Raw genomic sequence first — 13732 nt, forward strand, 5'->3', positions numbered from 1 at the left:
GAGCAGCCCTCAGGGGGAGAGCAGCCCTCAGGGGGAGAGCAGCCCTCAGTTGGAGAGCAGCCCTCGGGGGGAGAGCAGCCCTCAGGGGGAGAGCAGCCCTCAGGGGGAGGCCGGAGGTAGAAGGAAAAGAGGGAGTGTGAGGACCTTGCAAGAGAGTCCCAGCCTGCAGCCCAGCCCCAAATTCAACCAGAGCATGTCAGTTTACAGCTCACTTCTGCCCTGAAGATGAATACTTTCACAGAGGAGATGAGACACGTGAGACAGACACTTTGTCTGGGTATAGGAACTATATATGTTCTGTTGGGTCTACTCTGGCTTAGTCTCCTTGTATTTATCAGCTGTATCGCTCTATGGGGCTCTAGGTACAACACACACCTCTACAACAGGGTACAACACACACCAATACAACAGGAAACAACACACAGCTCTACAACAGGGTACAACACAACACACACCTCTACAACAGGGTACAACACAACACACACCTCTACAACAGGGTACAACACACACCTCTGCAACAGGGTACAACACACACCTCTACAACAGGGTACAACACACACCTCTGCAACAGGGTACAACACACACCTCTACAACAGGGTACAACACACACCTCTGCAACAGGGTACAACACACACACACCCCTCTGCAACAGAGTACAACACACACACACACACCTCTACAACAGGGTATAACACACACACATACACACACACCTCTACAACAGGGTACAACACACCTCCATAGCAGGGTATAACACAACACCTCTATAACAGGGTACAACACAACACACACCTCTACAACAGGGTACAACACAACACACACCTCTACAACAGGGTACAACACACCTCTACAACAGGGTACAACACCTCTACAACAGGATACAACACAACACACACCTCTACAACAGGGTACAACACACCTCTTCAACAGGGTACAACACACCTCTACAACAGGGTACAACACACCTCTACAACAGGGTACAACACACCTCTACAACAGGGTACAACACACCTCTACAACAGGGTACAACACACCTCTTCAACAGGGTACAACACACCTCTACAACAGGGTACAACACACCTCTACAACAGGGTACAACACACCTCTTCAACAGGGTACAACACAACACCTCTACAACAGGGTACAACACAACACACACCTCTACAACAGAGTACAACACCACACCTCTACAACAGGATACAACACACCTCTACAACAGGGTACAACACACCTCTACAACAGGGTACAACACACCTCTACAACAGGGTACAACACACCTCTACAACAGGGTACAACACCTCTACAACAGGGTACAACACACCTCTACAACAGGGTACAACACACCTCTACAACAGGGTACAACACACCTCTACAACAGGGTACAACACACCTCTACAACAGGGTACAACACACCTCTACAACAGGGTACAACACACCTCTACAACAGGGTACAACACACCTCTTCAACAGGGTACAACACAACACCTCTACAACAGGGTACAACACACCTCTACAACAGGGTACAACACACCTCTACAACAGGGTACAACACACCTCTACAACAGGGTACAACACACCTCTTCAACAGGGTACAACACAACACCTCTACAACAGAGTACAACACCACACCTCTACAACAGGATACAACACACCTCTACAACAGGGTACAACACACCTCTACAACAGGGTACAACACACCTCTACAACAGGGTACAACACACCTCTACAACAGGGTACCACACCTCTACAACAGGGTACAACACACCTCTACAACAGGGTACAACAGAGGAAGACAGACTGCACATAGAGTAAAGGCTCTTCATATTCAATTTTCCTTCATGCTTCTGTCTTGTCAATTCATTCCCATCTTAGCTATGTTATTATTTTCAGTTTCTACCGTTTCAGGACAATCTAAACTACCAGCAGTCCCTGAAAAAAAATATGGTTTGAAGTAACCTGTGTTCTCATGTGTTGTCAAACGCTGTGTGTCTGTTCAGAGAGTTGCTAAAGGGCCTCCCCAAGCCCTCTGACGCTCCAAGTAGGATATGGTAACAACTGCATGCCAGGGGGAGAGCACAAAGCAACCCGGGGTTACCTTGGCAACAAAACAGGAATCTGGGGTTACCCTGACGACAGTACAATAACTGAGCTAAAGGTACCCTCATGCTTGTCGTGTGACTGAGCATATCAGAAATAGCACCCACGTGTAATGAACTTGGTTTGCATCGAGACAGCCCGATGAGGAAGTGGATTGCAACCTGTGACCTACAGTGAGTGTCACTGATCATCTGTATTATAATGAGATTCATCTTCGTCTAGAAGAAAATACAATTCCAACTACAGTACAAAACAGACATTTATTTTTCAATTCTTGTATTAAAGTTTCACATTACAACACTGTTAAAAGCAAATAAGCGTCATGGTTTTCTCAGTCCGTGACCGTCCCTTATGTGTTCAGTAAACATTAGAACAACTTCCTGGGTTATACACTGCAACAATAAAACCCACTTTCATATCATCACAAACAGTTACAACACAGTCATTATAGCTCAGCCATGGAAAGTGTTCATGCAATGTAAACATACTAAATACAGAGTAACAAGTACATTCAGTCAGTTTTACATGTATAATGCCTGAACCAATCACAACATGGGTACAGCTACAGCACGGCTATTTTTAGATCTCTCCAGAGATGTTCGATTGGGTTCAAGTCCGGGCCACTCAAGGACATTCAGAGACTCCTGTTTTGTCCTGGCTGTATGCTTAGGATCGTTGTCCTGTTGGAAGGTGTACCTTCACCCCAATCTGAGGTCCTGACTGCTCTGGAGCAGGTGTTCATTAAGGATCTCTCTGTACTTTGCTCTCTTCATCTTTCCCTCGATCCTGACTAGTCTCCCAGTTCCTTCCGCTGAAAACATCCCCACAGCATGATGCAGCCACCACCATGGTGCCAGGTTCCCTCCAGACATGATGCTTGGCATTCAGGCCAAAGAGTTCTATCTTGGTTTCATCAGACCAGAGAATCTTGTTTCTCATGGCCTGAGAGTCCTTTAGGTGCCTTTCGGAAAACTCAAAGTGGGCTGTCATATGCCTTTTACTGAGGAGTGGCATCCATCTAGCCACTCTACCATAAAGGCTTGATTGGTGGAGTGCTGCAGAGATGGTTGTCCTTCTGGAAGGTGTTATGGGATTTTTATGAATAATGACTAAATGATGTATACATTTAACGTAGAACTATAACTAAACAGAATACTACCCTGTCACTGTATGGATGAATGAATCGTATTATAATCAAAACACTGAATATAATGTGTGTAGTTTTAGTCAAGAATTAGAACAAGGACTTTCTGTTCCTTGTTAGAAACGAATGGAGCTATCGTCAGACCGGCTGGAATACTGTGTTCCTTACAGGACATTCTGTCCCCACCCAGGGAGGGGCTAGTAGTAGGTTGTTTAACAGGTGGCAGACAATGTGAGAAGGCTTGTGAACTATATTGCCATTGTATCTGAGAGGAGGAGGGACATTTATGATGTAATGTGAGGTATATAAACCAATGTACATGGTATTATGAGCAGAGCTCTCGAGAATAAATGCTATTGGTTATTGTTGATAACTGGTCTCTGTCTATTTTATGTAAATGAGAACCTTACAAATTCTTAGTGTTTTAATTGAATTGGTTAATGAACACATAGGAAATCAATTCCTCTAATAATTGGTCCTTCGAGCAGGATCTAAATATCTGTCCCTGACGTCTGAAGGTAACAAGCCGAGAACCGTGCACGGGCGGGCCGTGGTCCCGTAAAATAAAGCCCTGTCCCCTGACATTGGGGCTCTATAACAGGCCCCATACACCCCAGGTTGACAGGAACGGTGACTAGATCCAACCGACATTGCTTTTCCCAGTCTGCGAGACCAGGTCAGTAGTCTTTATTCTCGAATTTGGGGGGATGATTTAAGATATCTTTGCTTTGATGTTCTAAGTTTTAGAATTTATCAATAATAGGAACTTAACTTTTTATGGCTGCAGGGGCAGTATTGATTAGCTTGGATGAAAGGTGCCCATTTCAAACGGCCTGCTCCTCAGTCATAGTTGCTAATATTTGCATATTATTAGTAGTATTGGATAGAAAACACTCTGACGTTTCTAAAACTGTTTGAATGATGTCTGTGAGTATAACAGAACTCATATTGGCAGGCAAAATCCTGAGTTGAAATCAAAACAGGAAGTCAGAAATCTGAGCTTGTATGTATTCACCAGAGTCCCCAATGAAATCCCCTTGAGATATGAATGATGTTGCACTGCCTAGGGGTTCCACTAGATGTCAACCATCAATAGAAATTATAATGAGGCTTCTATGTTGTTGTGGGAGTGAATGAGAGCCGAATATATCAGATGTCCATCAAGCAGCCATTTTGTTATCGCGCTTTTTCCTCATGGTAGTCACTTGCGTTCCATTGCTCACGAAGACAAGAATGAATACTCCGGTTGGAACTTTATTGAAGCTATATGTTAAAAACATCCTAATGATTGATTCTGTACTTAGTTTGAAATGTTTCTTCAACCGGTAAAATCACTTTTTGAAGTTTTTGTCCGCTGACCAGAATTAGCATTTGGATATGTATACCAAACGCTCTAACAAAAGAAGGTATTTGTACATAAATAACGGACATTTTCGAACAAAACAAACATTTATTGTGGACCTGGGATTCCTGGAGTGCTTTCTGATGTAGATCATCAAAGGTAAGGGAATATTTATCATGTAATTTATTGTTTATGTTGACGCCATCTTTGCGGCTCTGGTGTTTTTACTTTTGAGCGCCTGCGTTTCTTTTTCCGTAAAGTTTTTTTGAAATCTGACACAGCGGTTGCATTAAGGAGAGGTATATCTATAATTCCATGTGTATAACTTGCATTATCATCTACATTTATGATGAGTATTTCTGTTGAATGATGTCGCTATGCAAAATCACTTGATGTTTTTGGAACTAGTGAATCTAACACGCCAATGTAAACTCAGATTTTTTTAATATAAATATGAACTTTATCAAACAAAACATACATGTATTGTGTAACATGAAGTCCTATGAGTGTCATCTGATGAATATAATTCAAGGTTAGTGATTAATTTGATCTTTATTTTGCTGGAAAATGGCTGTGCTTATTGTGGTTTGGTGGAGACCTAACATAATCGTTTGTAGTGCTTTCGCTGAAAAGCCTATTTGAAATCGGACACTTTGGTGGGATTAACAACGAGAATAGCTTTAAAATTATATAAGACACATGTATGTTTTGGGAATTGTAATTATGAGATTTCTGTGGTTTGAATTTGGCGCCCTCTATTTTCACTGGTAGTTGTCATATCGATCCCGGTATCGGAACATAACAGGTTACCGGTATTCCAAACAGATTCATGCGACGTTTTGTAAACCATAAATACACCGGGTTTTACCAATATCGATAACGCGGCAGGTCCGAAATGACCTGAGTTAAGGTGCACTACCATAAATAAAAAATATCTTAATAGTGCCTTTGGAGGCCAACGGGGTTATTAAGGCGGGATATAGTAGGTGTTGTTAGATAGGGCGGTAGTTTGGAACAAATAGGATAACTTATGGTTAATTAACATGCGCTAAATTAGCCATAGTCCAAATTCAAAAGACATACCTAAATAAAGTCTTACGTCCTGTCTATCTGTATAAAACAGGTGTGGATATGAACTAGGCTTGGTGAGAAAGGAAGGTAATTCTATGCGAACAGGATAACGCACCTATTCAATACTGAAAGAAAGTGATGTCCACAAAAGGAGGAGAGGGAAGCCTAATGTAGCGGAGAGAGATACGAGATATTGGTGTACTTTAAAAGCCCTCCGACACAACCTGAAATAAGGTTAACTAGGGATTTTCGACCCCTGGGTAATAGTTTATAGTTGTATAGGTAAGACCGATTGACAGTCAACGCTATAGATAAAGTTTCCATAAAGGAGAAATACACATCAAACACGACATATACATAAATTGGGAGCATTAACTTCTTCGGGATAGGGGGCAGCATATTCACTTTTGGATAAATAGCGTGCCCAATTTCAACTTCCTGCTACTCATCCCCAGAATATAAGATATGCATACTATTATTGATTTGGATAGAAAACACTCTGACGTTTCTAAAACCGTTTGAATCATGTCTGTGAGTATAACAGAACTTATGTAGCAGGCAAAACCACGAGGACAAATCATTCAGATTTTTTTTTTTTAGGTCACTGTCTATTTAATGAGGTTTCATTGGGAAACTAGATTTCTAAGGGACTTGTTTGCTGTTCCTACCGCTTCCACTGGATGTCACCAGTCTTTAGAAATTGGTTGAGGTTATTCCTTTGTGTAATGAAGAAGTACGGCCATCTTGAATGAAAGTTGTATTACAAAAGTAGTTTGAAATGTTTTAGCAAAGTTTACAGGTAACTTTTGAGATATTTTGTAGTGACGTTGCGCAAGTTGGAAGCTGTGTTTTTCTGGATCAAACGCACCAAATAAATGGACATTTTGGATATATATCGACTGAATTAATCGAACAAAAGGACCATTTGTGATGTTTATGGGAAATATTGGAGTGCCAACAAAAGAAGCTCGTCAAAGGTAAGTCATGATTTATATTTTATTTCTGCGTTTTGTATAGCGCCTGCAGGTTGGAATTCTCTCTTTGTTTACTGTTGTGCTATCATCAGATAATAGCATCTTATGCTTTCGCCGAAAGTTGGCTGGATTCACAACGAGTGTAGATTTAATTTGGTATCTTACATGTGCGATTTAATGAAAGTACGATTTTATAGTATTTTATTTGAATTTGGCCCTCTACATTTTCCCTGGCTATTGGCCAAGAGAGACGCAAGCATCCCCCCTATCCCAGAGAGGTTAAAGAAACACACGCATAGTTAGACAGGAGAGCAACTATATTAACTAGGTAACGGTAAAGAGCACATACATAGATCATAGAAATATATACACCTAGATTGTGAGAATATACTGTAAAGCACATACACATAGAAGAAGATGAGACGAGAAGATGAGAAGATGAAAAAGGATTGAGTGGCTGTAAAAGGAAAAGGGGAACCCCAGGACAGGGGGCAGCGGTGGTTTTACAGTGGGCTGTAGATGGAGAGGAGAGCAGAGAGATAGAGAGGAGAGCAGAGAGATAGAGAGAGAGCAGAGAGAGAGAGAGAGAAATCAAATAATTATAGCTACTCTAGGGAAATTCAGGAAAGCTTTAACCGAACTAGGACAGGATTTAGCAAACTTATTGAGAAAGGGAATAGTGGTAGAGAAAGGGAGAAAGTCAAGAGAAGTGTATAGAGACAGTCAAAAGAAAGATGTAGATAGTCAAGGGAAACAGCAGGTCAAGGGTTAAATACCAGGTTACAAGATAAGGGGACATACAGAGAAAACGAGAGAGAGAGAGTAAGGAGAATCCTCGCTGGGGAAAAGATTGGACCTTTAAATTAGGGCTATTTTCAGGGAATTGCCTCGGTGCCGGAGTTTAAGACTTCAGACAATTATAATAATAGGGTTACTGGTGCGAAGGCTCTATCATTCCAATAGTGATGGTGGTCGAGGGGTGGCACTCTTACCTACACCGCGAGAGACTCAGGTTCGTATCTCAGCCTTGGCACTGATAGACTAAAATGTACGGCTATTTAGTGTTTGTTTAGGATTTTATTTATTTTATTTATTTATTTATTTCACCTTTATTTAACCAGGTAGGCAAGTTGAGAACAAGTTCTCATTTACAATTGTGACCTGGCCAAGATAAAGCAAAGCAGTTCGACACATACAACGACACAGAGTTACACATGGAGTAAAACAGACATACAGTCAATAGTACAGTATAAACAAGTCTATGTACGATGTGAGCAAATGAGGTGAGATAAGGGAGGTAAAGGCAAAAAGGCCATGGTGGCAAAGTAAATACAATATAGCAAGTAAAACACTGGAATGGTAGATTTGCAATGGGAGAATGTGCAAAGTAGAAATAAAAATAATGGGGTGCAAAGGAGCAAAATAAATAAATAAATAAAATACAGTAGGGAAAGAGGTAGTTGTTTGGGCTAAATTATAGGTGGGCTATGTACAGGTGCAGTAATCTGTGAGCTGCTCTGACAGTTGGTGCTTAAAGCTAGTGAGGGAGATAAGTGTTTCCAGTTTCAGAGATTTTTGTAGTTTGTTCCAGTCATTGGCAGCAGAGAACTGGAAGGAGAGGCGGCCAAAGAAATAATTGGTTTTGGGGGTGACTAGAGAGATATACCTGCTGGAACGTGTGCTACAGGTGGGAGATGCAATGGTGACCAGCGAGCTGAGATAAGGGGGGACTTTACCTAGCAGGGTTTTTCTTGTAGATGACATGGAGCCAGTGGGTTTGGCGACGAGTATGAAGCGAGGGCCAGCCAACGAGAGCGTACAGGTCGCAATGGTGGGTAGTATATGGGGCTTTGGTGACAAAACGGATTGCACTGTGATAGACTGCATCCAATTTGTTGAGTAGAGTATTGGAGGCTATTTTGTAAATGACATCGCCAAAGTCGAGGATTGGTAGGATGGTCAGTTTTACAAGGGTATGTTTGGCAGCATGAGTAGGATAGAAACTGAATGTTTTAATAGCTTGTTTAGGTTCAATTGAAAGACCAATCCATTCTAAATAATAGCGGGGTGATGACGTTGGAATACGCTGTCTTGCCTAAATAGCCCCCCTAGAATAACGTATTGGGAATGGAGTCATATTCAAAATGCTGAATCATAGAAGAAACAGTTACCTAAATCTAATGAATTCTAAATAATAACGAAGAGATAATTACGATAGGAGTTGCGCCCATCTAAATGTTATTATTCTTATGGATTGACTGACATGCGTTATAAATTTAGCGAAGTACATGGTACGTTTAAATTTTGGAGTAGAGAAAGTTGGAACGTTTGATTTTACTTTTACGATAGAATTAAAGCAGAACTCAATCCGAGTAGAGGGTATATCTTTGCCTAGAGGTAGGTTGAATTGTTGCGTGATAATGTAAAACTGCGTCATTACGTTGAATACACAATAACGTTTCTCAAATTGATTTGACAGTTGTTCAGGTACACTCTTTTCTGTACTTTTGGCAGTACAATTTTGATTGAGAGAAGTTGACTGATGTAAGTTATGTTCAAGATCAAACGTTTGTGATTAATTGGGTTTGGCTTGTCGAACCCATACTACTGCTGCTGCAGTCAGCCAATGATTTGCAGTTCGCTGAAGTTGCTGCTGCCTGGGCACGGGCTGAGTGACGGCACTCACAATGCACTTTTGCAGCCAGGCAATGATGTGGTGACTGAGGGTGACAGAGACAATTGTTTTTGTCATTTAGAGAGAAAATGCGTTCATTATAGCTTTGAGTCACTAATCAAAAAGTTGTTAAAAGTTCCAAATATGATTATTTTTAAAGTAGCTAAATTCGTCATGGTAGTCTGAAAAGATGCTAAAACTAGCAACCAAATTGCTAGGTGGGCATCACTGGTTGGTGGAGCTCACTGGGCTGCATTTGGCTATAAGAGAGGGAGGTCTGAATAGTTGAATTGTAGAAGTTTTATGAATAGCGAATAGTTCCCGGTTATTGATTTTTGGTTTGATTGTTTAGGTAACACCAGTGAAATTTAACAGGAATTTAAGGTATACTAACACTATAATCTGTTTCCATTATGTGGAACCATGACAGGTCAGCAAAGTGGATTGCAGGTTGAGTTAATTTTATTTTAAAGGGACAGTGCACGTTTATCACAGTTGTGTGTCTAATGGCAGGGTATTCCTATCAAGCATTTGGGGGAGACTATTTGAAGAGAGACTGAATGGTTTTTAGATATAACCATTGAGGAAATGTAAAACTAATGATTTGAGGGAGTACAATAGAATTATCATTATTATTAGGTTTTATTTGTTGTAAACATTAGGGATTAGGGAGATTTTCCATTTTCCTAGAGACACGATATCTTAAAGGGGTACACACATAGAATATTAGAGGTTTTGTTTTCTGAGTTTTAATTAAACACGTGAATTCTTTAGATAAAGGGTTCTTTAATATGTCTAATATAGAATGGAACACGGCTGTAAAAGGGTGGTATGACCTTTGACCTCTATCATGGCATTCCCTTGTGGTCTGATCAGCCTCAGGGGAGGGCCATTTGGATAATGAATGTGTGGTCATTTGTGATACTGATTTTAAGGTAAATTAATTATGACGGACTTTATAGCTCTTTGACATAAGTGTAATTCGAACCAATGAAAATAAAGAAATGGCATAGCCCTGGATTAATGGTAGACTTCTGTTAAGTATTTAGAACCTAATCAAGGCCAACAGGACAGGAATATATGACATCTGCGGTGATTCCGGATTATTGATAGGATCGAGATAACCTTAATTAACCTACGTAAGGACTTTAGAAATCACCACCATAGACATGTTTTTTTTCAAGAAATCCGTGAGTTCAGATAAAGCCAAACAGTGAGACACTTAGTTCATATTTGGAAACAACACATAGTTGTTACAGACTGTTATGAGAGAGAGCGACAGACAGAGAGGAGGAAGGGCAGATGGAGGAGTCCTCCCCGCACTGCTGAGACCTTGAGGGATTGAGAGCAGAGAGGAGGAAGGGCAGATGGAGGAGTCCTCCTCGCACTGCTGAGACCTTGAGGGATTGAGAGCAGAGAGGAGGAAGGGCAGATGGAGGAGCTCTCCCCGCACTGCTGAGACCTTGAGGGTTTGAGAGCAGTGAAATTTAACAGGAGGAAGGGCAGATGGAGGAGCCCTCCCCGCACTGCTGAGACCTTGAGGGTTTGAGAGCAGAGAGGAGGAAGGGCAGATGGAGGAGCCCTCCCCGCACTGCTGAGACCTTGAGGGTTTGAGAGCAGATAGGAGGAAGGGCAGATGGAGGAGCCCCTCCCCGCACTGCTAAGACCTTGAGGGTTTGAGAGCAGAGAGGAGAAGGTGGAGAAGGGTGGTCAGGAAATGAGCAAGATAGGAGTGACACAGAATGGGTAGATAACAGTTACTGAGTGGAGTAAAACTTAGTTGGTTTCAGGAACTAAGGTGTTAACACGGAAACATTTCCCAGAAATTATTCTGCACAATCAGGTCGAAATAGTAGCATTGACTAGTGTCTGTGAAATAAGAAAGGAGAGAAAGATTACTGTTTAAATAGACAAGAACATATATAGTGGGGAGAACAAGTATTTGATACACTGCCGATTTTGCAGGTTTTCCTACTTACAAAGCATGTAGAGGTCTGTAATTTTTATCATAGGTACACTTCAACTGTGAGAGACGGAATCTAAAAATTCAGGAAAATCACATTGTATGATTTTTAAGTAATTCATTTGCATATTATTGCATGACATAAGTATTTTATCACCTACCAACCAGTAATAATTCCAGCTCTCACGGACCTGAATGGCCTGTATGGTAAAGCTGTTCATGAGGGCAGGGAAGCCAGACAGTGACAGTTGCATTGATCTGCATTATCTATTTCCCCATATGCCCATTACATTCAGACTTCCCCCTTCCACAGTTACAGGAGGACATTATTATTGTATGGCTCGCTACATCACACACGGATGGGACGTAAGGGAAGTAAGAACATGCAATAGGACAGAGAATGTTACAACCGACAAGACAATAAGGGACTTGACTGACAGATGAAAGGCATGGAGTGGATGTCTGGTAGTTTGTGGAGGTGTGAGACTGTGACCTAACCTGCCTACCAATTGGACCGGTAGTTGTGCACTAGTGCAGCTAGGCCTGCTCTTCACCCTTACCCAGAGCCAGGTAGGAGAGAGAAGGAGTGCTCGGTTAGGATCTTTTGACCCTAGAGTTTACATTGATAGCATTGGAGTTACAAGGGGTTTACCTGATGGGTTCTGGATTGGAATCAAGCATCTTATGGTGATAACGGCTGTAACTAGGTTGATGGGATGTCAGAATAGAAAAGCCTTGGACATGTTAATGGTTGAAAAGGCTGGGGGTGTATGAGATTCAGAGCAGAATGTTGTACTTTCATCCCAAAATGACACAGCTCCTGACGGAGCAGTGACCAAGGCTCTGGCAGAGAACTCGGTGGTAGATAATGCTCTAACAAATTGGTTTGATAGTGTGTTTGGGAAATGAATAAATGTCATGATCACTGTGTTGTGGGCAACCTTCACCTGTGTGACTGTGTTAGTTTTGTGTGGATGTGCGTGAAAGGTCTCATTTCCAGGACTCTGGAGAAATCGATGAGACAACAGAAGGTGAGATAGGGACCGATTCCGAGCTCTGACCAGTAGAATGATGAATACATGACTCCAGATCTAGTAGATGGACCCGGCTCATTCACATACGAGGAGCCTATGTTGGAGGAGACCATTTTTGATGTTTAGACTGTTTCTTTGATGAAGATTATAAAGAAAATCCTGATAAGAAGAGTTATGATTCTGATGTAGGCCTAGAACAGTCAATGTAAATACATATATTGGTCTTTGTTGGTTGAATTTGGATAACTAGAGATATATCTAATAAAAATAGGTGTGATTTTTAATTTTTAGTCAAAGTGTGGATTGTTATCTAATAAAAATAGATGTGATTTTTAATTTTTAGTCAAAGTGTGGATTGTTATCTAATAAAAATAGATGTGTGCTTGAGTGTATAATATTTAGTCAAAGTGTGGATTGTTATGGGATTTTTATGAATAATGACTAAATGATGTATACATTTAAAGTAGAACTATAACTAAACAGAATACTACCCTGTCACTGTATGAATGAATGAATCGTATTATAATCAAAACACTGAATATAATGTGTGTAGTTTTAGTCAAGAATTAGAACAAGGACTTTCTGTTCCTTGTTAGAAACGAATGGAGCTATCGTCAGACCGGCTGGAATACTGTGTTCCTTACAGGACATTCTGTCCCCACCCAGGGAGGGCATTGTAGTAGGTTGTTGTTTAACAGGTGGCAGACAATGTGAGAAGGCTTGTGAACTATATTGCCATTGTATCTGAGAGGAGGAGGGACATTTATGATGTAATGTGAGGTATATAAACCAATGTACATGGTATTATGAGCAGAGCTCTCGAGAATAAACACTATTGGTTAATGTTGATGACTGGTCTCTGTCTATTTTATGTAAATAAGAACCTTACAAATTCTTATAAACGGACAGAGTGTTTTAATTGAATTGGTTAATGAACACATAGGAACTAAATTCCTCTAACAAAGGTTCTCCCATCTCCACAGGGAAACTCTGGAGCTCTGTCAGAGTGACCATTGGGTTCTTGGTCACCTCCCTGACCAAGGCCCTTCTCCCCCGATTTCTCAGTTTGGCTGTGAGGCTAGCTCTAGGAAGAGTCTTGGTGGTTCCAAATGTGATCTTGTTTTTGCACAGTCAACTGTGGGACCTTATATAGACAGGTGTGTGTGTCTTTCCAAATCATGTCCACTCAATTGAATTTGCCACAGGTGGACTCCAATCAAGTTGTAGAAACATCTCAAGGATGATCAATGGAAACAGGATACACCTGAGCTCAATTTCAAGTCTCATAGCAAAGGGTCTGAATACTTACTGTTATTATTTTTTAAATACATTTAGCAACATTTTTGAAAAACCTGTTTTCGCTTTGTCACTATGGGGTATTGTGTGTAGATTGATGAGGGGGAAATCTTTCCCTCTACAGGAGAAAGACCTGC

The sequence above is a fragment of the Oncorhynchus mykiss genome, chromosome 25 (assembly GCF_057628025.1).
Source record: "Oncorhynchus mykiss isolate SJ-2025 chromosome 25, ASM5762802v1, whole genome shotgun sequence".
In the NCBI taxonomy this organism is placed as follows: Eukaryota; Metazoa; Chordata; class Actinopteri; order Salmoniformes; family Salmonidae; genus Oncorhynchus; species Oncorhynchus mykiss.